Source organism: Bubalus kerabau, chromosome 20, assembly GCF_029407905.1.
Source record: "Bubalus kerabau isolate K-KA32 ecotype Philippines breed swamp buffalo chromosome 20, PCC_UOA_SB_1v2, whole genome shotgun sequence".
Classification (NCBI taxonomy): Eukaryota; Metazoa; Chordata; class Mammalia; order Artiodactyla; family Bovidae; genus Bubalus; species Bubalus kerabau.
The window spans coordinates 60,837,697-60,863,041 of NC_073643.1; the positions used below are offsets into that span (position 1 = coordinate 60,837,697).

Here is a 25,345-nt window from a genome sequence, read left to right on the forward strand (position 1 = left end):
TCAGCTATTTGTAAGGTCTCCTCAGACCTGTTTTGCCTTTCTGCATTTCTTCTTGGGGATGGTTTTGATCACTGCCTCCTGTACAGCGTTATGAACCTCTGTCCACAGATCTTCAGGCACTCATATCTATCAGATACAATCCCTTGAATGTATTTGTCACTTTCACTACATAATCGTAAGGATTTGATTTAGGTCATACCTGAACGCAATGGCACCCCACTCCAGTACTTTTGCCTAGAAAATCCCATGGACGGAGGAGGCTGGTAGGCTGCAGTCCATGGGGTTGCTAGGAGTCGGACACAACTGAACGACTTCACTTTCACTTTTCACTTTCATGCATTGGAGAAGGAAATGGCAACCCACTCCAGTGTTCTTGCCTGGAGAATCCCAGGGACGGGGGAGCCTGGTGGGCTGCTGTCTATGGGGTCGCAAAGAGTTGGACACAACTGAAGCAACTTAGCAGCAGCAGCAGCAGCAGCAGCATACCTGAATGACTTAGTGGTTTTCCCTACTTTTTTCAATTTAAGTCTGAATTTTCCAACAATGAGTTCATCATCTGAGCCACATTGAGCTCCCACAGTCAGCTCTATGCTGACTGTATACAGCTTCTCCATCTTTGACTGCAAAGAATATAATCAATCTGATTTCTATATTGATCATCTGGTGATGTGGTGATGTCCATGTATAGAGTCATCTCTTGTGTTCTTGGAAGAGGGTGTTTGCTATGACCAGTGTGTTCTCCTGGCAAAACTGCTAGCCTTTGCCCTGCTTTATTTGGTACCCCAAGGCCAACCTTGCCTGTTACTCCAGATATCTCTGGACTCCTATTTTTGCATTCCAGTTCCCTATGATGAAAAGGACATCATTTTGTTTTTGTTTTTGTTTTTTGGTGTTAGTTCTAGAAGGTCTTGTAGGTTTTCACAGAACTGTTCAATTTCAGCTTCTTTGGCATTAATGGTTGGGGCATAGACGTGGATTTCTGTGATATGAATGGCTTGCCTTGGAAACGAACAGAGATCATTCTGTTGTTTTTGCCATGCTGTCCTTCAGGGGATCTTCCCAACCCAGGGATCAAACCCAGGTCTCCCACATTGTGGGCTGATTCTTTACCGTCTAAGCCACCAGGGAAGCCTGAGCCACCAGGGATTTATCCATTTCCATGTCCATTTCCCTAATGGAGGGTACTTGTGTTATTTCTACTCTTTTATACAATGTTGTAATAAGCACCCTGTGTACAGGTCTCCTGAGGCACATGTGGGAGGGTTTCTGTACGGCATATAAACCCAGGGAGAGGTGTTGACAGTGAACAGGCTGTATTTACACTTTGCTGGTTGCCTGCCATGACTCTCAAAGTGAAGACACCAAATGATACTCCCAGTCACAGAGGATATGGATGCCGTGTTGCTCAATCATTGCCGACACTTTATATCGTGAGATGATTTAATTTTTGCCAATCTGATGGGTGAAACCTAGGGTCTCTCATTTGTTTTTATTGAGATCATTGTAGATTCGGATGTGGTTTGAAGAAATAATACAGACAGATCAGATGTACTCTTTCCCGTATTTCTCCTAATGGTAACATCTTACAAAAGTACGATACGGTATCGCAACCCAGGTATTGAAGTCACAAAACCCACTGCTTTTGTTCAGCTTTCCTCAGTGTCACTGGACTCTGTATATGGGTGTTGTCATGCATACGCATGTCTCACGTGTAGGTCTGTGTACCTGTCTCTGCCATCAAGAGCTGGAGGGCTGCAACGCTGAGTTCAAGCAGAACTCAAAGACACAAATCAGACTGTGATGCCTATCCCCTAGGAGGAACTAGGGCGGTCTTATTTCTGAACTAGTCTTTCTTGACTGCCTTTTCTTTGTTGCTGCTTCCCCTCACTTCCCTGAAGATGCTCAATCACTGGGGCCTGTTCATGGGCAGTTATAGTGGTCAGGCCTCGATCACAACGTGGCTTCGGCCAAAAATGGCTTCCTTTATGTCAGCAAAGCCAGGTATGGTTCCCTTTCTCCAGGGACCCCCCCCGACTCTTCTGGGTACACAGTCTCTGACCATCACAAAGCTGCTGCGAACGTCTGTGAACAGGCTTTGTGTGCACGTAATTTCCACCCAGGTTGCTGTCCTCTTCATACAGTGTTTGCCCGTCACAGTGAGGCTGAACACCCGCCACGTGTTTGTAGGCTATTCAAGTCTCCTCCTGTGAGGATGGCTGACTTCGCTCATTTTTGCTGTTTTCTGGTTGCCCTTCTCCGATAAGACTTGAAAGCATTCTATTTTCTGTATACCAGTCCTCTGTCAGTTACACAAGGTTATGTTTGTTGACAGTTTGGCGATGACTGTTTCTCAACATGACACAAAGACTGGGAATTGATAAAGAACTTCTTTTTTTTTTTTTCATGGCTAGCCAATTTTTATTTTTAACATGAACAAAGGCGGTCAAATATATCTGACAAATGTAAGAAAAAAAGTCAGATGTCAGTGGATAAGACATTTCACATGATGAAATCTGGAACAAAACCAGTGTTGATAAAATTACCACTGGCTACTGAGAAGCCGAAAATCTCAAATTCGTGAGGGACACATCCACTGTTTCTTCCTCCATCATGTCTTTCTATGCTTGACAGCTTTTTCTCAAGTGCACATGGAACATTCTCCAGGATAGATCACATCCGGGGCCATAAATATAGCCAATTCGGTGATGGACAGGGAGGCCTGGCGTGCTGCGATTCATGGGGTCACAAAGAGTCGGACAGGACTGAGCGACTGAACTGAACTGAATGACCAATTCAGCGGTGAACAACAATCTCATCATGACTAATTTGCTTTTCTTCTGATTGTCCCATGAACTAGAAAAACTGGGTTCTCTGGGGCTGTCCTCTGCTGGGTCCAGGTCCTTTTCAGGTCCTTCTTCTGGTTTTTTTTATCGCTGTCCTCCTCCTCACCTTCAGCTTCTTGGACCTCCTCATCAGACTCTTCACACTGATACTCACTCGCTTCTTTTGTGAAGTATAATACAGACTTTGGGACCGGAACTGGCATCCAGTCATGCTCCTCTGTGGCAGACATGGCAGGAGAGACTGTGCCAGATGGTGATGGGCCTGCAGTGATGTCCACGAGGAAGATGGCAGCCGCCGAGTTGAGAGTCGCGGAGGAGACGCCATTGGCAGCGCGGACCGCAGGGTGGGGGTGTGGGCGGCAGAGATGTCCGCTGCACAGGGAACAGGAGTCTGTGAAGTTGCTGGTGCGGGCCCCGCGACAAGAATGGCAAGGGGGTGGCCCGCAGACTGGCCCACCACGACCGAGGCCAAGATGGCGGGGTACACGCGGGAAAGAACCTGAAGGGCTGGCGACGGTAGGTGGAGCTTTGATAAAGAACTTCTGAAACATGGATTTGGATACTGATGAAAGGACAGAGGGTTTTGTTCAGGCTGCCCACACTGAATTTGGGGAGACAGCTACACGTGCCCCCTCACCCCCACCATGCTCTGTAGCATCTCCTTTGCCTCTGTTATATGCCAAGAATATGCTTTAACGGCAGCGAGCATCGCAGCCTCTGCCTGCTGCAGGGCAAATGCCAGGCATCTTTACGTTTTGGTCTCCTTCAGAGGAGGCATTTGGACGCACGTTGCGTCACAAACCCCTGCTTCTCAGCATCTCGACCCGCCCTGGAAAACTGCTGACTTCATGGCGTACTTCCTTCCGCGTGCTGCCGTTCTCCCCAGCGCTGCAGCCAGCGTAGAATCCTGACTCACCCTCCAGCCAGCCACCAAGAATGCTGATGACGCTGGTACGGTCAGTGCTCGCCAAGTGGCTCTGACAGGGGAAACAGCTTCTGGACAAGCCCAGGCCAGTGCCATCTCAGGCGCCCGGGGGGCCTCATTGCTCAGCCTCTCACTCTTCCTGCCTTGGCAGGAGTGGAGGCCATGCCCCTGCAGTCCTGGCCATGAAGCTGTGCCCTAGACGAGCTGGCACAGCCTACACTCTCCTTCTGAGCTCAGTGAGCAGTCTCTCCTGTCTGCACTGGAGTCCTGGCTGGGGCACAGTACCCACAGCGCAATGGTCTGCAGAGCCGGGTTAACAAGTCCAAAGTCAGCTTGCCCTTCAGTAAATTACCCTGTAAAGCATTCACTGACCAAAATTATCTTGACTAGTTTCCCTTACGCATGTTATGCTCAGTCACTCCAGTTGTGTCCGACTCTTTGCAGCCCCATGGACTGCAGCCTGCAGGCTCCTCTGTCCATGGGATTCTCCAGGCAAGAATACTGGAGTGGGTTGCCATGCCCTCCTTCAGGGGATCTTCCCGACACAGGGATCGAACCTGGGTCTCCTTCATTGGAGGCAGACTCTTTACCACTAGCACCACCTGGGAAACCCACTCAAAGGTCTGTGGTGAAGATCAAATAGACAAAATATATGAAAATGCTTTGCAAATGCCACCATGTTTTATCAAGATAAACTGAGATTAGGATCAGTTATTTTTGGCCTCACACAGGTCATGGAATTCTTTTTTCTACACTGATTTATTACAAATAACGGAAATATTTTGGACACTTGAACAAGTAATCATAGCATTTCTATTGCACTTGAAGAGTGATCAGAAGTAATTTTTCTCTTTGTTTAGGGGTTGGTTTCCTCATTTGATTTAATAAGAGTTCTCAGGGGACTAAAACTGACTCTAAAAGCTACTGATGCTGAAGATTTATCCAAAATGAAGTTTGCTTTCGGGGGCACAGCATTCAGAGACGGCTCTGGACCAAACTGAAATAGGTGGTGAATTTGATCGTCCCTCTGCTTCCTGACTTCTTTCTGGACACTCCCCAACCATATCTAGTTTCTTCGGGACTTCCTGAGTCAAGCAGGGCTGCTTCCTTCTCTCTTCAAGGCTGACCAGCCCATTCCATCAGGGGCTAGGATGTCATTTAGTATGCTAGGATAATAAGAACCTCATTTGCATAGTACTTCATAAAAGAGTAACACTTGGGTAGGAACCTGGTGTGAGAGGATCAGGCACCACTCAGCGGGGCAGCTCTGCCTTTGCTCCGTCATTTAGCTGTCATCTTACTCTTTGAACCTACGAGGTTGAGAAACCTTATAGATCCTAGCACGACCTCCCTAGACAGGCTCCAGAAAGGCTTCTTAAATAAAAGTAGCTGGCTGATTTATTTATTCGGCTGTGCTGGGTCTTACTTGTGGCACACGGGATCTTCTGTCTTCATTGCAACACGTGGGGTCTGGTTCTCTGACCAGGGATCGAACCTGGGCCTTTTGCATTGGGAGCACGAAGTCTTAGCCACTGGGCCACCGGGGAGGTCGCAGGATCTGGATATTTAAGTAGGGGGCATTAGCATCCTGACCGACTGCTTTTCACAGGTGAGATGGCTGGATGCTGTTACGTAGTATGTGACGGGGCATCAACTACAATTGGGTCATGTGGTAATAAAATCTGCTCTCAAGCCCTTTTCAATCCTTCTGGCACCAAAGAGAAGTCTCAGTTTGGTGCTTACCAGCATTTAGCTCCTCTGTGACACTGCCTAACCTTCCAGAATGAGGGGCGCCTAGGTCAAGTGGCCATCCTAGGTGTTATCATTTTGCTGTGATAACATAATGTGCAAGTTAGAGTGTTTCCCTCACTTGTGTAGTAGAGTCTCTTTTTGTTGTTTTTAGACATACACACATTTATTTTCTGGCAGAACCACCTGAGAGAAAGTTGCAAACTCTGAACATTGTGTTTACAGGGATAACCAACATATAACATTATACTGGTTTCGGGTGTACATCATAATGACTCGATATTTGTACATATCGGAAAATGACCACCACAAAAATCTAGTTAGCATCCATCACCACACAGTTACTCATTTTTTGTGTGTGATGAGACTTTTAAGACCTATTCTCTTGGAGGGATAAATCAGAAGTTTGGAATTAACATATACGCACTACTATATATACACAATAGACAGCCAACAAGGACCTACTGCATAGCACAGGGAACTATTATCAAAACTTTGTAATAACCTGTATGGGGAAAAAATCTGAAAAAAATAGATATATATGTATATGTATAACTAAATCCCCTTACTGTATACCCGAAACTGACACAAGATAGTAAATCAATTATACTTTAATAAAAAGATTTTTTTTTAAATTCTTACCATAAATTAAAAAGACTTATCAGGACCCCCCCCCCAGCGGTGGTCCAGTGGTTAAAGGGTGCAGGTTCCATCCCTGGTTGGGGAACTAACATCCTGCATGCCGCATGGCACAGCCAAAAAAAAAAAAGACATTCTCTCAACAACTTTCAAATATGTGATGCAGTATCATTAACTGTAGGGTTTCTCCGATGGCTCAGCAGAAAAAATCCCCTGCATGTGGGAGAAGTGGGTTCGATCCCTGGGTCGGGAAGATCTCCTATAAGAGGAGATGGCAGCCCATTCCAGTATTCTTGCCTGAAAAATCCCACGGACAGAGAAGCCTGGTGGGCTGCAATCCATGAGGTTGCAAAGAGCAACGCACAACTGAACACACGTGCGTCTTTACCTGTGATCAACATGCTCTCCGTTATGCTCCCAGGACGTTCATTTTATAACCGGAAGTCTGTGCCTCTTGCCCAGCTTCTCTGTTCTCACCGAGCCACTCCCTGCACACCCAGCAACCCCCGGCATGTCCTCTGTTTCTATGAGCTCAATCTTTTTTAACTCTACATATGAGAGCTCATACAGTAACTGTCTTTCTATGATTTATTTCACTGAGAATAATGCCCTCAAGGTCCATCCATGTTATTACAAATGGCAGAATTTCCTTCTCTTTTTTAATGCCTGAATAATATTCTGTTGTTTATAGGTACATAATTTCATTATCCAATCAGCCAAAAGACACTGAGGTTGCTTCTGAAAGCTCCCTCTTAAAATAAGAATAAAATGTGAGTCAACCTAAAAACACGATGCAGTACATGAGAGCAGACAGTGTGTGTCAGTTGCTCAGTCGTGTCCGACTCTCTGCGACCCCATGGACTGTAGCTCACCAGGCTCCTCTGTCCATGGAATTCTACAGACAAGAACACTGGAGTGGGCTGCCATTCCCTTCTCCAGAGGATCTTCCCGACCCAGGGATCAAACCTGGGTCTCCTGCACTGCGGGCGGATTCGTTATCATCTGAGCTGCCAGGGAAGCCTAAATGAGAGCAGAGGAAGAGGGGAAGAACACAAGCGTGAGCAGTCCCAGGGACAGACGGGTGCGACAGCAATGCTGTGCGGGTGTGCCCGTGGAGCCAGCATGGGAGCCCCGGGCAGCCAAGCTGCCACCGGGGACAGCCGGCTGGGGGCTGCTGCGCAGGGGTGCGGAGGGAAGCGCTCACAGAAGGGGCTGTGGAGACGTCCACCCCCGAATGCAGTGTACGCTTGAAAAATTCAGTGTGGGTGGCAGGTCTTTTTGACACAGGCAGCCTCTCAAGTGCAGAGTAACAGCCTGACTCTGTGTGTGTGTGTGCACGCAGCACCTTGCACACCTTTCATGACTGGAAGATTGGAAGAGTAACACAGTGGTGGAAGCCCCTCTCAAACAACCCAAGGGTGTTTCTGCCTCGAGGGGATCTGAGACCCCACTGCAGGCAAAGGTTTGTCTTTGATTTTCTCTTTTATGCCCTTCTCACGCTCCCTTTCCCAGTCTATTACCGTCTCAGGACGCTCAGGTAGTGGCCCTGCTGAACAGAGCCCACAGACCCCTCTGTTGCAGAGGTTAGGGGACCTTCGCCAATGGTCTTAGTTCTTCCAGTTTCTTCCACGGGTTCCTCTTGGAGACCCCGTTAAATCCTTCATGGTGGATTCCACAGAGGCTGACAAATACAGTCTCCTCAAGGTTCTCCATGTATTAACCACAGACTCTTACCTACTTTTTCCTTCCACAATCTTTTAAGACCTTTGTACATTTCATTCTTCTATGAAGGACAGTTGGGTTTACATAGGGACATATGTTTATATATGCCCCTATTACATAAGGCCGTAAACAATAAAACTGTAGTTTAAGATCTGCAAGGAGGGGGAAGAAGGGAAATCTGAAAAATCAAGTCATAGGGAATTTTTGAAAAAGCAAGTATTAGTTTCATTACAGGATTCTAAACTGTAGACCCTCCAAGGTCAGGGGAGGCAAGATGGAGCTGAGGTTTACAGAAGCAGCTCCTGGCAGTGGATCCTCACGGGGTGAACAAGGGCTTTATTGTCCCTTGATGCAGCACTCCTGAGGTTGCCCAACTGCCTGTGGGCCTCAGAGCCAGCATTTCTCAGACCTCACTACAAAGGTGCTAGGACAAGGCATTTCCCACAGGCCTTTCCTGTTTCCAGGCCCCTTCCAACATCATCCTGGTGACATCACTGGCGTGGGTGTTATGCTGCCTTTGCAATGATGATACAGCAAAGAGTGTGGAATATCCAGAACTGATGTTAATGCAAATGGTTCTTCTAGGGAACGCTGACACTTAGCTCACCAGAGGGCTTGACTTTAGAATAATGTACGTAAGAAGCACTGTTTACCCTGTGAAGTGCTCTCCATTTGTTAGTTGTTATTATCACAACATCAGAAAACAACCCAAGGGTCTCACAAGGAGGTTACACCAGGTCACGGTTACTCTTCATGAAACGGCACTGACCCTTCAACCTTTGTGGTCAGTTAATCATTTTGGCAAAATACCTCAAGACTTGCCATCTCATTCACTCTTACCATCAATTGAAGACTTTTATGACAATAAAGTGGGAAGAATAGAGCCATTTTCAATACCCAGATATGCCATGAAAGTCACCCTTTTATAGTACACAATTCACTGGGTTTTAGTACTTTCACAGAGCCATGCAACCATCACCATTAACTAAATGCAGGCTTCTTCTTCTTCTTTTTAGGGCAGGTTTAGGTTCAGAGTAAGTTTAAGTGGAGAGTACAGAGTTGCCCCATCCCTGCCCTGGAAATCCCGGCAGCCAGCGCTCATTCCAGTCTCTCCCGGTTTTGCCTTTTCCAGAGTGCCATAGAGTTGAAATCTCACATTTTGTAGCTCTTTCAGATTGGCTCCTTTCACTTGGTCACATGCATTTCCTTTTTCTTCACAGCCTTTCACAGCTTGATAGCTCACTGCTTTTTAGTGCCGAATAACACTCTTCTGTGGCCTGAATGTACCACACTTTGTGTATCCATTCGCTTACTGAAGGACGTATGGTTGCTTCCGAGTTTTGGCAATTATAAATAAATATGCAATAAATGTCTGTGTGCAGGTTCTTCTGTTGACACATGTTTTCACCTCCTTTGGGGAAACACCAGGGCGCATGACTTGCTGCTGGATCGTATGGGAAGAGTATGTTGTTCTGCAAGAATCTGCCAAGATGCCTTCCCACCAGCAACACGTGAGAGTCCATGTTGTCCCACATCCGCGCCAATAAGGTCAGTCTTTGGTTTGTGGCCGTTCTGACAGGCGTGTAGAGGAGTCTCATCGGAGTAGTATTATTAATCGACTTATTACTTGGAGCTGCGCTGGGTCTTTGTTGCTGCACGCAGGCATTCTCTAGGTGTGCAGGGCAAGGGGCACTCTTCGTCACAAGGCGCAGCTGCTCGTGGCGGCGGCCTCTCTGGTTGCGGGGCACGGGCTCTAGACAGGAGGGCTCAGGAGTTGCGGCAGCACAAGCATAGTGGCCCCGTGGCGCGCGGGAATCTTCCCAGACCAGGGATCAAACCCATGTCCCCTAAATGGCCAGGCAGAGTCTGATTCCCTGGCCTGCAAGGAAAGTCCTCTCCCTGCTGTTTTAGTTTGCAGTTCCCTGATGACACACGATCCTGAGCATCCCTTCACCGTTTCCAGCTCTAGGTCTTCTTTGCTGAGGTGCCTATTCAGCTGTTGGGTCATTTTTAAATTGAGTTGTTCTTTTTCTTATGGTTGAGTTTTAAGAATTCTATGTATATTCAGAAGATTTAAGTTTCTCTGAGACCTCTTTAACCCATGTGCTATTTAGAAGTGTGCTGTTTAATCTCCAAGTATTGAGGGGTTTTCCAGGTCTCTCTCTGTTACTCGTTGCTCTTTAATCCCACATGGCCTAGGAGCAGGCTGGGACCACATTCCCACCCTGTGTCACACAGAAGAGTCGCTGCCCTGAGTGCTAACATCACTGAATCTGCAGCATCTGAGCCAAGCCTGACTGTAACTCTAATCTGGAAGGTTTAATCATCTAAAAAAAAAAGTCCAAATCTCCACCTCCCTATGTTTTAAGCTGATTTATACCATTTAAATTAAAAGGCTCAGTGTTCAGTAAAGGAAAACTAAGCAGATTTCTGTTTAATGAGCCAGGGCCTAAATGTACCAAGCTCTGGGGATTTGGACTACATTCTCTTTTTGAATTTTCTTATTGTGGTAAAATATACCTAAGTAAAATTTACCTTCTCGACCGTTTTCCAGCACAGAGTTCAGTGGTATCAAGTCCATTGACACTGCTCTACCGCCATCCGCCTCCAGAGCTTTCTCATCCACCCACACTGAGCCTCTGCCCCCATTACACATGGCCTCCCCCTCCCCCGCCATGACGCCCCCACCCCCCCCACCCTCCTTTCCGTCTCCATGGATTTGACTGCTCTCGAGACCTCATGCAAGGGGATCACACGGTATTCGTCTTTTTGTGACTGGCAGAATTTCCTTTCTTTTTACATCTCTATCTGATTTTTTATTTCTCCATTTTGTTTCAAATTAAAACTTCAACAGTACAAATCAGTCCTGATTTAGCAAATGAACGTGCTGTGCAAAGCTGGCCTAAAGACAGCATAACCAGCGGCTCCAGACGCTGCTGCCTTTGCAAGGATGGTCATTTGCTCACAGAGCTCAAACTTCTCTATTGACCGTGGCTGAGAAGTTGCAGAGCATTATTTAGCATTATTATTATTTCTTTGCCAAAAGAGAATCTAAATTGTGCTGAATCAGAGCAACTGTACACAACGGGTACACTTTATCAGGCAGGCTCGGAGATTCTCAGCCTGTGTCCTGCAACTGTGCTTCTGAGAAACAGATACAAATGAGTTGGCAGCGTCCATAAACAAAATATTTCAGGCCCTCCTAATCTAGGACAAGGCAACTAATATATTAATAAATTGTGGTTTGTACTGCATTATACAAATCTTTATGAAAGGTGAGCATTAATTGAGGCAAGGAAATTTCCAGTCTATAGGAAAATGACAATATATCAAATAGCTAATGATTTATTCTTATAACTTAAAATTCTATATATACTTTTTTCGTATAATATTTTCTAAATATGGTAATTTTATCACCTATTCCCATTGTAAATTTATCAAACCAAAAAGTCAAAGCAATAACTGCTGGTGTGCTAGGGAAAATATGCAACCAAAAAACACTGCTTTCTCACATTGTTATCACCTTTAATATGTGCTTGTAGTCTATATGTATATGTATACATTATACATGTTTATATTATTACGAAGAATATGTAAAAATATCTTTACAGATGTAAAACTGCCTGGTATTTACTGGTTTTGACCAAACTGAAAAGACCTCCTCCAAGTGTATAAATTGCGACAAATAAAAGCTGCCTTGATAATTTTATCAACATCCACCATAGGAGGAAAATTCAAGACAAAATAAACACTATTAGTTAAAAATGAGTTCCCTGGTTGTGCAGTGGATAGGAATCTGCCTGCTAATGCAGGGGACACGGGTTCAATCCTTGGTTCAGGAAAATTCGACATGCCATGGAGCAAAATGAAACCTGAGAATATCAGAAGTATTGTGAAAATACAGTATGTAATCAAGTTCTTTTACTCCAAGTATCAAGACAGTCTTCTGAAAATAGGAACTCAGATTTCACATCTCCTGACATTCTCCACAAATCAACAAGCTCAGAAAACTTCACGGATTTGCTGATGGTCACGGAGCCAGGGAGAAATATCAATAACCTCAGATATGCAGATGACACCACCCTTATGGCAGAAAGTGAAGAGGAATTAAAAAGCCTCTTGATGAAAGTGAAAGAGGAGAGTGAAAAAGTTGGCTTAAAGCTCAACATTCAGAAAACGAAGATCATGGCATCCGGTCCCATCACTTCATGGGAAATAGATGGGGAAACAGTGAAAACAGTGTCAGACTTTACTTTTTTGGGCTCCAGGATCACTGCAGATGGTGACTGCAGCCATGAAATTCAAAGATGCTTACTCCTTGGAAGGAAAGTTATGACCAACCTAGATAGCATATTCAAAAGCAGAGACATTACTTTGCCAACAAAGGTCTGTCTAGTCAAGGCTATGGTTTTTCCTGTGGTCATGTATGGATGTGAGAGTTGGACTGTGAAGAAGGCTGAGCGCCGAAGAATTGATGCTTTTGAACCTTGGTGTTGGAGAAGACTCTTGAGAGTCCCTTGGACTGCAAGGAGATCTAACCAGTCCATTCTGAAGGAGATTAGCCCTGGGATTTCTTTGGAAGGAATGATGCTAAAGCTGAAACTCCAGTACTTTGGCCACCTCATGCGAAGAGTTGACTCATTGGAAAAGACTCTGATGCTGGGAGGGATTGGGGGCAGGAGGAGAAGGGGACAACAGAGGATGAGATGGCTGGATGGCATCACTGACTCGATGGACGTGCGTCTGAGTGAATTCCGGGAGTTGGTGATGGACAGGGAGGCCTGGCGTGCTGCGATTCATGGGGTTGCAAAGAGTCGGACACGACTGAGCGACTGAACTAACTAACTAACTAACGGAGCCAGGACACCAACCCTTCCCCCAAATGCATGTAGGAGAAAAAATACAAGACAGAAACATGCTGGAAGAGGGGAAATGTGTTTTGCTGAGCAGTTTTTTTTTGAACAATTTTATACAGTGGGTTGCATTCGGCTTACAGAGAGAGGAGATCACTACAGAATTTAATACTGACACCAAAAAGAAAAGAAACCCTCAGGTATGGCATTGAAGTCACCCAGAAATAAACAGTTTACACAGGAGGAGTGATTTCCTAGTCCCTGAGAAACACCACAGCAGGCCAAGAGGGAGGGGCCTGGGGAAGGTTGTTTTCTTCCAGCCTTGCTCCCAACCTTGGAGGAGCCCTTGTACAATATCCCTGGGAATGTAAAATGGTGCGGCCACTGTGGAAAACAGTTTGATGGTTCCTCAAAAAGTCAAACACAGAACGACTGTACGACCCAGGCATTTCATTCTGAGGCATATACCCATGTAAATGAAAACACTCAAATAAACACATGCAGGCCAGTGCTCACTGGAGAACTGTTTGCAGCAGCCAAAAGGCTGAAATGACCCAAGTGTCCATCAACAGATGATGAATAAATAGTGATATAGTCACTCAATGGAATGCTACTCAGCCATAAAACAGGAATGAACACAGAAAATGAAGTGCTTACAAGGATGGAAAGGAACTGGGGCCACCTCGTACTGCTGGTGGGAATGTGACACGGTGCAGTCACTGTGGAAAACAGTTTGCTGGTTCCTCAAAGAATTGAACATAGAATTACCTTGCTGCTGCTGCTGCCACTAAGTCGCTTCCGTCGTGTCCGACTCTGTGCGACCCCACAGACGGCAGCCCACCAGGCTCCCCCAACCCTGGGATTCTCCAGGCAAGAACACTGGAGTGGGTTGCCATTTCCTTCTCCTTATGATCCAGCAATTCCACTTCTGGTATATACCCCAAACTATTAAAAGCAGGGAGTTGAATGGATACTTGACATCAACTGCTCATAGCAGCACTATTCACAGTAGCCGAGGGGTGGACGCCACCCAAATATCCAGCCATGGCTGAATGATAAGCAGTGAGAGGATAAACAATGGGTAAACCAATATTCTGCTTTAAAGATGAGTGAGATTCTGACACGTGCTACAACACGGATGAACCTCAAAAGACATTAAAAGTGAAAGGCGCTTTTAAAAGTCAAAGTCGCTCAGTTGTGTCAGACCCTTTGTGACCCCACGGACATACAGTCCATGGAATTCTCCAGGTCAGAACACTGGAGTGGGTAGTCATTGCCTTCTCCAGGGATCTTCCCAACCTAGGGATCGAACCCAGGTCTCCCACATTGCAGGCCGATTTCTTTACCAGCTGAGCCACATGGGAAGGCCCTAAAAGACATTATGCTCAGTGAAATAAGCTGTCACAAAAGAAAAAACAGCTTGACTTCACTTAGATGCGGTCCCAGGAGGAGTCAATTTTATAGAGACAGACAGTAGAATGGGGGTTGGCAGGGGCTGAAGAAGTGGTGGAGGTGGGGGAAGTCAGTGTTTAATGGGGACAGAATCTGAGTTTGGAAAGATAAGAAAACTGTTAAGATGGACAGTGACGGTTACACAGCAACACGAATGTACTTAATAGCGCTCACTGAGCACTCAACAGATGGTAAAATGGTAAATTTTATATTCCATACATTTTACCAAAATGAAAACGAAAGCATGATCTATTCAGTGCGCACGCACACACACACACACACACACACACGGATGAAGTTCTGATGCACTCTCTAACGTGCAAATCTTCGAAACATTCATAAATGAAATAAGCTGGACACAAAAAACAACTACTACCCGATTCCACTTACATGAACTATCTGTCTCAAGCAAATTCATAGAGGCAGCAAGTGGATGAGAGCTTACTGAGGGCTGGGAGCAAGGGAGCTCTTGCTTCATGGGACAGAGTTTCTGTTTGGGGTGGCAGGAAAGTTTTAGAAGCAGATAGTGCTCATGGCTGCACAACTCGGTAATTAATGCCACTGAATGGCACAATCTCAGTGAAAACGGCAAATTACATACACATATCTTTCCCCACCAAAATGAACAAGTAAACAAAACCAAGCAGACACAAGTCCCTCAGCGGTAGCAGAGCTTTGCGGAACTCCAGGTGCACGCCCACCTGGTGGGCGGAGCCTCCTGCTCCTGCCGACGTCCAGTCCTTAGGGCCCAGCTCCACCGCGCCTTCGCCAATTCCCAGTCTGAAAGCCTTGCCTCGTCCAGTGAGTAACTGGTCGCTCCTGCACCGCCGACTGCCCCACCCTGCCCCTTCCAAGGCCTCAGCTCTGAGTCATCTGGGCTCTCACTGGGTTGTCTGCTTGGTAATCTTATGACCTCTGAGAGGTAGGAGAGCGAGCAGAGGCAGGGCTGGCCAAGGTCACGGCTCGGGACACAGAAAGGCCACTGGACTTGGCGTCAAGAGGACAGAGGTTCTGGGTCTCCTCTGCCACCAGCTAACAGAGTGACCACGGACCAACCATTGTGCCTCTCTATTCTCATCTGTAAAATGAGAGGGCCGGACTGGGATCTCCAAGACTGTTTTGAGTTCCAGGCTCTGGGGACTAAACTCGGGCACAAAATACAGCAAGACAGAAGAAACCTTCTTCAAAGGAGAACATTTTCCTGACATTTTCAGCTGATGATTTTATTCCCATCAGGGCACCTGGGGCAGCCTTTAAGGTTTCTTGAGACATAAATGAAAAAAAAAAAATGTAATGCACCCAAGCTAAGAGTTTTGAGGATGAGTTACGCAATAATTTCGTTGCTCATTACAGTATTAGAACTTTCCTAGAGAAACTGTTCAGGGGCAATAGCAGTTGTTCTTCCTACTCTTAGCCCACAAACGCAAGGCTGAGATACTGAAGAGGCTCTGGGTGTCATAATGCATCGTTGAATGTAGAAGCAACTAGGAGGGGTCAGCAAGACAGGTGTGGCTGTGGGACACTACACTGCGACGACAAAGAATCGGTGCGACTCCCTGCCACAGCACGACGCGCCTCCAGTCACAGACGCTGCACAGCTCCCCTCGGTGAAGCACCCAGAAGTGGGTGAAGCTGGGACTTCTGTGGGTCCAGTGGTTAAGAACCCACCTTGCAATGCAGGAAAAGCAGGTTTGATTCCCGGTCAGGGAACTAAGATCCCACGTGCCCCAGGGCAACAGAGCCCAAGATGAATACTTCTGGGTATTATCCTAATGAAATATTCAGTGATGTGCTCAACTATTGACTTATAAGCACGTTCAGTGAGGACCGTTGTTACAGACTGCATGTTTGTGCCCTCTCAACATTCATGTGAAGTGAAAGTGAAGTCGCTCAGTCATGTCCGACCCTCAGCGACCCCATGGACTGCAGCCTTCCAGGCTCCTCCGTCCATGGGATTTTCCAGGCAAGAGTACTGGAGTGGGGTGCCATTGCCTTCTCCCTCAACATTCATACTGAAACTCTAATCAGCAATGTGACACTAAGAGTACTGGGCTGTGGAGCCTTTAGAAGGTAATTAGCTCAGAAGGGTGGAGCCCTCTTAAGGAGGATTAGTGCCTTTATAAGAAGAGGTCAGAGAGTGAGCAGGTTCCTTTTCTGCTATCTGCGAGTACAATGAAAGGAGAGCTGTCTGCAAAACAGGAAGTGGACCCTCAGCAGACACCAGCTCTGCCAGAACCTTGATCTTGGGTTGTCAGCCTCCAGAACTATGAGAAACAAAAGCCTGTTGTTTAAACCAGCCAGGTGGTCACAGCAGCCCAAATAAGACTGAGGTTATTGTTTACAATAGTGAAAAAGAAGAAACAATCTACATGTCTTAAGGAATAGGTTTTATATATATTTAAATATATATATCAGATCAGATCAGATCAGATCAGTCGCTCAGTCGTGTCTGACTCTTTGCGACCCCATGAACCGCAGCACACCAGGCCTCCTGTCCATCACCAACTCCCGGAGTTCACTCAGACTCACGTCCATCGAGTCAGTGATGCCATCCAGCCATCTCATCCTCTGTCGTCCCCTTCTCCTCCTGCCCCCAATCCCTCCCAGCATCAGAGTCTTTCTAATGAGTCAGCTCTTTGCGTGAGGTGGCCAAAGTACTGGAGTTTCAGCTTTAGCATCAGTCCTTCCAATGAACACCCAGGACTGATCTCCTTCAGAATGGACTGGTTGGATCTCCTTGCAGTCCAAGGGACTCTCAAGAGTCTTTCCAACACCAAGGTTCAAAAGCATCAATTCTTCGGCACTCAGCCTTCTTCACAGTCCAACTCTCACATCCATACATGACCACAGGAAAAACCATAGCCTTGACTAGACAGACCTTTGTTGGCAAAGTAATGTCTCTGCTTTTGAATATGCTATCTAGGTTGGTCATAACCTTCCTTCCAAGGAGTAAGCGTCTTTGAATTTCATGGCTACAGTCACCATCTGCAGTGATTTTGGAGCCCAGAAAAATAAAGTCTGACACTGTTTCCACTGTTTCCCATCTATTTCCCAGGAAGTGATGGGACCGGATGCCATGATCTTCGTTTTCTGAATGTTGAGCTTTAAGCCAACTTTTTCACTCTCCTCTTTCACTTTCATCAAGAGGCTTTTCAGTTCCTCTTCACTTTCTGCCATAAGGGTGGTGTCATCTGCATAGCTGAGGTGATTGATATTTCTCCCGGCAATCTTGATTCCAGCTTGTGCTTCTTCCAGTCCAGCGTTTCTCATGATGTACTCTGCATATAAGTTAAATAAGCAGGGTGACAATATACAGCCTTGACGTACTCCTTTTCCTATTTGGAACCAATCTGTTGTTCCATGTCCAGTTCTAACTGTTGCTTCCTGACCTGCATATAGATTTCTCAAGAGGCAGGTCAGGTGGTCTGGTATTCCCATCTCTTTCAGAATTTTCCACAGTTTATTGTGATCCACACAGTCAAAGGCTTTGGCATAGTCAATAAAGCAGAAATAGATGTTTTTCTGGAACTCTCTTGCTTTTTCCATGATCCAGAGGATGTTGGCAATTTGATCTCTGGTTCCTCTGCCTTTTCTAAAACCAGCTTGAACATCAGGCAGCTGTAAAGAGGATGTGGGGGTAGGGAGAGGGGAGAGATGGGACCCCCAGATGAGGTGTGGGGTGCACAGAGCAGGTAACAGCGTTTGGGGTTTTGTTCTGACACAAACTAGGAAGCAGGGCTTGTAGGCACACACGGGGCTGATGTGTCATACCTTGAACCTCTGTGTCTGTCACTGGACCCGATTTACACTCAGATAATGAAACCATTCAAGATGCTGTGCTGGTATTTCTCTGTTGGGCTTCCCTGATATCTCAGTTGGTAAAGAATTCGCCTGCAATGCAGGAGACCCCGGTTTGATTCCTGGGTCGGGAAGATCTCCAGCAGATCTTCCCGACCCAGGCTACCTGCTCCAGTATTCTGGCCTGGAGTATTTCTCTAGATTACTGACATATTTTTAAAATCACATAATAGAGAATTCCCTGGCAGTCTGGTGGTTAGACTCTGCGTTTTCACTGTCAAGGGCATGGTTCGATCCCTAATCAGGGAAGTAGGATCACACAAGCTGTGCAGTGCAGCTAAAAAAAAAAATTACAAAACACCTTCAAAACCTAGGCCATTACTCTTGGGAGATTATTGAAAGTAATTAAATTAATACTTATTAATATATAATTAAATCAAGTATCCAAGAGAATAATAATTCTAATTACTTATGGCCATCTCTGGGTGTGACAATGGGCCACTTTAACAATTACAGTTGTGGAGGGTGGAAATACACGAGAAGGGCTTTCCGGTGGCTCAGCAGTAAAGAATCTGCCTGTAACGCAGGAGCTGCAGGAGATGCGGGTTCAATCCCTGAGTTAGGAATGTCCCCTGCAGGAGGGCATGACAACCCACACCTGTGTTCTTGCCTGGGAAATCCCATGGACAGAGGAGCCTGGCGGGCTGCAGTCCACGGGTCGCAAAGAGTAGGACATGACTGAGTGACTAAGCACTCACACGAGAAACGCTTACATCTCAAGTGAAGAGATAGAACACGGCAGCATATAGATATTACGCTTATCAAGGAATCCAGAAGCCATAAAAGCAAAGATATGCGTATTTGACTACTTGACATTCTAAGTTTTAAGACAAAAAACACTTTAAAAGTTAGAAGACAAAGGACAGAGCAGGAAAAAATGATTACTGTCTACAACAAAAGTTAAGATCTATAGTAAACAAAGAGTTCCTACAAATTAAAATCCAATTGAAAAACAAGTCAGTGGTCTGACAGACAATCCATAAAAGAGAGAATGCAAGAAGCACAACCCCAGAGCTTCCCTGGTGGCTCAGTGGTAAAGAGACAGCCTGCCAACGCAGGTGGCACAGGCCATATCCCTGATCTGGGAAGATCCCACAGGCTGGGGACCAACGAGGACCCTGCACCACCACCACTGAGCCTGCTCTCTGAAGCCCAAGCCCACACCGAGCCCACGTGCGCCACTGCTGCAGAGGGAGCGCCCCAGAGCCCGCGCGCTGCGACGAGAGAGGCTCACACGCTGCAGCTCCCTGCAACGAGGACCCAGCACAGCCATAAACAAATAAATGAAAACAGAAGAAGCACTCTCGGCCCTCAAGGAAATGCAACTCAGGCAGCAACAGCAGCCTCATTTTCATCTGATGAGTTGGCAAAAACGGAAAAGAATAACACCCAGTGCCTGTAGAGATTCGGAGAAAAAGACATTCCTGTTCGTTGCTGGTAGGAACGTGGCCAGCTGTGACTTTTCTGGAAAGGAACTTGGTTCTCTGAAAACCACACTTGACAGCAAAAAGGAAGAAACTTCTGACATGAGCTATGAGGTGGATGAATGTCCAGGATGTTGGGCCAAGTGGACAAGCCAGACCTGGGCGAGACACGCAGGGGAATCCCAGGTACCTGAAGTTCCAAGAAGGGGAAACCCTCCTGGGCAGTGGGGGAGGGGCAGGCGCTCCTGCAGAGGTGCAAGAGGGACCTTTTTAGGGGATGGAAAGGTTTGTGCCTGAGTTGTGTTGGTGTGGACACTGGTGACTATACTCATCAAACCTCACTGACTCTTACAGTTAAATGGGAGCATTTTAGCGCATGTCCATGATGGCTGCAAAAAGTTGATTTAAAATTTTTAAAATACAAATATATATGTTTTTTATCTTGCAAATCCCATTTTGGATAAGCAGGCCTACAGATATAAAAGTACCCGTATAGAAGAACATATGCCGATGGCTGTTTTATCCCAACATTTCTTAGAGATAAAAAAACTATGGATGATGGAAATATTTGTTATCAGGAAATAAATGAATAAATTACAATACATTCTTAACATAAAATAAACCCACCTAAAAGAAATAGGTTAGTATCTTTTGGTCTTGAGGAATATGCATGTTATGGTTTAAAAATAAAAGCAAGTTGTCAAGCCATGTGCATAGTATTCCATTTTTGTAAAAAAAAAAAAGTGTATATTTTTAAACATGGTATGTATATCTGAAAGACAGGAAAAATATGCATTGAGCACACTAGGCTGTTAGCATTTATTACTTCAGGGGTTGGGATTGGAGTAGGGTGTAGGGCATATATGATTTTCCTTTCACAAAATTTTGAATTATTTCAGTTGTAAAAATCAGCATGAATTACTTTTGTAATTCTTTCAAGTCTTAAACAAAGTTTAAGAAAAAAGTAATAAAGAGTATAGGGAATCACTTAAGTGTTTTATAATATAAAATAGGATAAAAACAAATAATTGAATCCATGCTTTTATTGCTAGTGGAAAAAATGAAATATGCATGTGGATAAGGATTTGTAAGAACTCAAAACAGGTTTTTAAGAGTTTTGTAGAGTGTAGGAGTATACTTTTTTTTTTTTTTATAAACCTGTGAATGCTTGTGGGCAAGAACCAGAATAGTTCTATTATATAAAATATGCAAAATACAGATGCAGTGAACAAAGCATAGATAGAAAATGCAAAAATTAAAGTGGTTCAGTAAGGATGGCAGGTTTATGAGCAATTTTTTTCTCTTTCCCCAAACTGTATGTAATATTACAACACCTTAGAATAAAAAGTAACCCTTCGTCTCTGAGAAGTGAGGTACTCTTTTATGGAATTGTTGACATTAGGTGAAAAGACAACACAAGCGCTATCAGCTTTGTCAACATAAACCCTGTGTGAACGAGGACTAGAGAGAAGAAGGCTGAGATGTCTGAGGTTTCTAATTTCTATTTTCTTTACTATTACTGCAAAAACTGCAAATAAAGAGTAGGGGAAAGTCACTTGCAGTAACATGGATAGACTTAGAGAGGATCAGACTAAGTGAAGTCAGTCAGAAAAGAACAAATAGCCTATGACGTCACCGATTTGTGTAACCACCCTCCCAAAACAATAGTACAAACGAATTTATACACAAAACAGATACAGACCCACAGACACAGAAAACCAATGTATGGTTGCCAAAGGGGAAAGTGGAGGGAGGGATAAATAAGGAGTTTGGGAGTAGCACATCCTCACTATATATAAAACAGATACCAACAAGGACCTACTGTGTAGCACAGGGAACTCTATTCACTATCTTGTAATAATCTATAAGAGAAAAGAGTCTGAAAAAAAAAAACAGATTTATGTATGTATAACTCAACCACTTTGCTGTACGCCTGAAACTAACACAACATTGTTAGTTTCAAAATCAATTTTCTTTAATAAAAATTAAAAAAAAAAAAAAAAGAGTCCAGGGAAAACTTTTATTCTGTGTTTTCCTAGTTGCCAGAGGCTCTATCTTCTTTTTTCAGTATAAACATCTTTTAAATACTAGCTGATTGGAAAATCCCTAAAACACATTGTCTCAAGCTACTGACCTTTGGAGAGCAAATGGGGTGGCGGGGAGGCTGTGATCCGTGTTCCCTCTCAGTGAGGGTCCAGCCTGCTGGGTTCCAGCCCCGCCTATGGCAGGGGGTCGCTGGGATGCGTGGAGGAGACACCGATCTGGTCTGAAGCAGGCTGTTCCGGGAAGGAGGCCCAGGCCTTCCCTGGCAGTCTCCTCCGAGTTCTCGGGGGATGTTTGTGCCATGTCTAAACACAGACTGCAGATTGAACATGACCCAAACAAGTCACTTGCCCTGCAATTCAAAAAAAACAAACGCAATTCTAGACTTGATATGGTTCAAATCAGCTGGACCAGGAGCCTCTCGGGTTGTGAGAAGCTCTAGTCACTTCTGATCTTCTAATAGGAAGGAATATCAAGTCAGAGTTCCAAATTGTGATATATTTTAAATGTTTAGATAATTAACACTTTCAAAAACACACATTGCATTTTTAGTAGTGCTAAAGGTGACTACAGAATTACATATACATATAAAAGTAACTACGTGTGTGTGTATATATGGATGGAGATACATGTATTTCCTTTTTGGAAAGTATAGATGTATTTAAAGTCAGGAAAAAGGATGAGTTTGTTTGATTTTTGACCGTGCCACAGAGTTTGTGGGATCTTAGTTCCCCGCCCAGGGACTGACCCGGGGCCTGGCAGTGAAAGGGTTAACTGTGTCCTAACCACTGCACCGCCAGGATATTTTGGAAAAGGTTATTTTAAAATAATATATTAGTTACATTTTCAAATAAGACGTTGAATATTTTTTTTCTTTAATCTCTAGCAACCGTTTCCAGTAAACAACATCTAAATTGAAAATAATAGATCCAATTGTTCATTTGAAAAAGTACAGTAAATACACAGGGAAATTTTTATACACATTGTGTAATATTCCCTCTATATATACCTATCTGCTCAGGGTGTACTCCAGGTATACTGGTTTGACTAAGGAAGACAAAATTCAAAGTAATACGATAAGCATTTTCTTTTAATCCTTCTCATCTCCGGCTCATGGAGGCCCTTGTATGGAGATGGAGCTCTGGGAGAAAGCGCAACCTGGCCACCTGCCCAGGGCAGGCCCTGCTAAGCAGCCTGCAGGAGCTGCCGGGGGTGGAGCCTGTGACTCGGGATCAAAGGACTCAGGCTGGAATTGCAGCGCTGCTGTTTCCTGTGTGACTCTGAGCCTACATCCTCCACAGAGAGATGGGGATAAGTAGTGAAACCTGCGCAGGCTTGGTGGAAGGTTAACCAGATGCACAGGGCTGCTCAGCACAAGATTTAGCACGAAGGTTGCTCAAATGTTTGCTTCCTTGGATGGACTAGCCCTGGCTGGACGAAGGGATAACGTGGGATGATGTATGTGAAAACAAATGTTGGTTATAATTAGAAATGGGCAACAGCACCCTGGAGTCTGTGTCAAGACGGCTTGTCTGTGTATACGATGGTGGCGGGGGGAGGTTTGCGCAAGGGAGTTAGCCTCCAACGCTAGGATATTTTTTAACTTCCTTCTGAGCGCCCCATCCCCTGACCTTTTGGCAGCCCCCCGAGCTTGACAGCTTCTCAGAACGGTTCTGGAAATGCAGAGGAGGGCCGGGAAGGGGCAGGACGATGGGCAAGGAACTACAGGTCACAGCTCCCGATAGGTGTCATACTTCCGGGTGCATTCAGAGGCGCAGCGAGGCCCGGACTGCTCCCTCAGACCTTGCCTCCCTTTTCCAATACTCCAGACACCCTAGTCTAGACAGTTTCAGTCTACTATCCCTGAAACACGTGGAGCTGAGACTTGGTCAAGATGCATTCCTGCCCCCTTCCCCTGCCCTTGGTTCCCTCCTCCTAGAACATTTGCAACTGGATCTCCATGAGGTTGGTGCCCTCTCGTTTAAGTCTCAGTTAAGCTTCCTGCTTCAAGAAACGCCTCTCCTGATCCCTGTATCTAAAGTACCCACCCTCAACCTCTACTGACTCTCTGCCCTGTTATGCTGTTTTCTTTACAGCGCTGGTCATCGTTGGAAACCGTCTCATCTGCATATGGACTATTTGAGAGCCCTCAGAAGCAAGAGCTCACCTGTCTCGTCCATACCAAATCCTCAGCATCTGCACTCCCGAGAAAGTGAAAGTGAAGTCGCTCAGTCGTGTCCGACTCTTTGCGACCCCATGGACACCAGGCTCCTCTGTCCATGGGATTTTCTAGGCAAGAGTACTGGAGTGGGTTGCCTTTTCCTTCTCCAGGGAACTTCCCAACCCAGGGATCAAACCCAGGTGTTGGCATTGTAGACAGACGCTTTACCGTCTGAGCCACCAGGGAAGTCTCCGCACTCCCGAGAAATACTTGTTAAATGAATGAATCATTGAGATCCTTCATGGTGTCTTCCTAACTGAAAGGAGAGCTTCATCCTGGGTGATCCATGGCAGTTTATTTACTGCTGTATGCAGGGCTTTTCCTGGTTGTGGTGGGTCCATGCATTGGTGGTCTCCACTGACTTTCAGCCCTCTTCCTCGCACGTAAATTCCGGGATTGGACACATAACTAACATGCTTTGGCCAATGGGATGGTAGCAGGTGCACTGGGCACAGAGCCTTGGTAAACATCTGAATGCGGGGGTCTGTCCTCTTGGGACACTGTCTCTTGAAGTCCTGAGTTACTCTGTAAAGAGGTCTAGCTACTGTGCTGACATGGGCACAAGTGTTCGTCATCCCCTGTTCCAGCCAGCTCAGCTGAAGCCCCAGAAGCCTGAGTGAAGATGCTCTTTGGAACCTTCCACCCCAGGAGACACCTGGCAGGGTCGAAGAACCACCCAGCTGAGCCCAGCCCAGAGTGCAGAGCCAGGGGAAGTATGCAGTCACGTCTTAAACAAGTTTGACATGCTGACTTCAGCAAGAAGTAGCTGAAATACCAGTTTACTTTCCATTTTGAATGGCTGTGCGAGTCCACAACTCAGAAACCGAGGTGGCAAAGGCTGCAACACGGTTAGCTTTGCTTTTGCACTTTGCCCCGCATCCCACACAAGGTAGTCAATAGTTCGTTGAGCAGTTTATTGAACTCTCCATGCTAATCTCTGTGCTACTTATGTGTGTGATGCAGAGGGTGTTGGTCGTTTTCTCCACAATCTTTGAGGTCGTGCCAGAGGTGTCCGTGGGTCCATGCCACGGCTTGTTCCCGACCACACAGCTTGTGCAAGGCTGTGGCAGCTGGGCCTGCAGGGCTGAGTCTCCTGCAGACGCTGCAGCCAGGTTACGGCCCTCTCCCTGGGCCTTCCCTCCTGGACTGTTCCCCCCACTCCCCATACCAGCTACTCTCCTAGAGAGAGAGAGACAGAACAGGGTAGGTCTGCCTAACCTTGACCTTCATTCATGTCTTAAAAGACAAGAGACAAACCCTACTCTATACTGCCTTAAAACCTACATTTAAGTAGAAAGCCTTATTTTTTCCCCTTCTTTTTCCCTCTTGGATGGAATTAAGTAAATCCAAAGTGACAACACAGTTTATCTCAGATTAGAAGTTATGATTGGTGGTTTGAAAGCAAAAAAAAAAAGTAAATTTTATAGTAAAAAATGAATACATTAAAATTTTTTAAGGAAGGAAGGAAGGGGAAATCTTTTTATTATTAAAAAAGTCAAATGCCCAGACTAAAAAGACCTAATAATTACTAAGTTGCCATATTCACTTTACATGTGAATGTGTGTGTGTGTTTTCCTCAAAGATTTGGAGGCAGTTTCAGTTCTCCTACCCAACCA

General features: G+C 45.6%; 1 protein-coding gene across 2 annotated transcripts in view; it reads right to left on the reverse strand.

Moving 5' to 3' along the window:
• The window catches only part of CNBP (CCHC-type zinc finger nucleic acid binding protein), a 38,566-nt gene extending 16,943 nt beyond the window's left edge, over window positions 1-21,623 (reverse strand). The window contains exon 1 of one of the 2 annotated variants that reach the window (XM_055558291.1): window positions 21,600-21,623. The gene's annotated coding sequence lies outside the window, so the exon portion shown is untranslated. The remainder of the gene's footprint in view (window positions 1-21,599) is intronic. The other variant, XM_055558285.1, reaches the window with a different exon arrangement.
• Between the last annotated feature and the right edge of the window lie 3,722 nt (window positions 21,624-25,345).